The sequence below is a fragment of the Empidonax traillii genome, unplaced genomic scaffold, assembly GCF_003031625.1.
Source record: "Empidonax traillii isolate 1590-97213 ecotype Southwest subspecies unplaced genomic scaffold, ASM303162v1 scaffold140:size1466565, whole genome shotgun sequence".
Classification (NCBI taxonomy): Eukaryota; Metazoa; Chordata; class Aves; order Passeriformes; family Tyrannidae; genus Empidonax; species Empidonax traillii.
Window position 1 is genome coordinate 644,424 of NW_020955333.1, and position 1,127 is coordinate 645,550.

At 38.2% G+C, this 1,127-nt stretch overlaps 1 protein-coding gene across 2 annotated transcripts in view; it reads right to left on the reverse strand.

The window, feature by feature from the left end:
• The window catches only part of KLHL15 (kelch like family member 15), a 26,314-nt gene that overhangs the window by 23,383 nt on the left and 1,804 nt on the right, over nucleotides 1-1,127 (reverse strand). The gene's annotated exons all lie outside the window — the stretch shown is intronic.

A 1,127-nucleotide genomic window follows, 5' to 3' on the forward strand; every position in this document is an offset into this window, starting at 1 on the left:
TTCTCTTTCACACTGGACAACTTGCTTGTAATGAAAAATCAAAATATATTAATAATGCCTCAATTCTAGTCTCATAAATAAAATTAAATTTAGGCCTCTGACAATGACCAGTGGTATCAACATTACCCTAGCTAATATTAATTTACTTACAGATTTGGACTGACCCCTCTGATTTAGGCATTTACTAAGTAGGCATTTACCACTGGCTAAAATCAGACTATTGCAATGAATAAAATTCTGGGCATAGGTTTTTGAGCTATATTAATACACTTGTTACCATTCAATTTGAATAATTTTAGACTTTATTTAATTAATACACATACGTACAATGGACATATATTGACATAATGTCAGCTCCTAGAAATGTTCTTACCTACTTAAGCTGGGGTTGTTCAGCCTGAAGAAGAGAAGGCTCTGGGGAAATCTTATAGCAGCTTCCAGTGCCTGAAGGGGGCCCATAAGAAGGCCAGGAAATGGCCTTTTCACAAAGGGATGTAGTGACAGGACAAGGGGGAATAGCTTTAAACTGAAGGAGGGCAGGTTTATATTAGAAATTCTTTACTGTGAGGGTGGTGAGGCACTGGAAGAGGCTGCCCAGAGAAGCTGTGGATGCCCCTGGCAGTGTTGAAGACCAGGTTGGATAGGGCTCTGAGCAGCCTGGTCTAGTGGAAGCTGTTCTTGCCCACAGCAGGAGGACTGGAACTAGATGATCTTTAAGGTCCCTTCCAACCCAAACCGTTCTGTTGTTCTACAGCAATTAGACATTTGCAGTCTTCAGACTTTTCTGGGTTTTCTTTATATTACAAATATCTCTAACTAAGTGATTTAAAGTAACAAGACTGCCTCAGAATATGAAAAATATGCAATCACATTGTTAAAATAGAAGTAACACTTTGTGTATTCTTTTTTTCATATTCCTGACAGGGTGTTTGGCAAGGATTAAATCCTTTCTAGAGGCTGATGCAAATGTGACAAAAACTGTTTCCATAATTTTACACTGCACTGCATTATTGCATAATTTAAACAGCTAAGTAAGTACAGAGTCTAGTGTTTTCAGTTCATTTCCATAAAAGAGTGATAATACATGCCTGGACGTCGAGGCAACTACAACCAAGTATTGCATCATG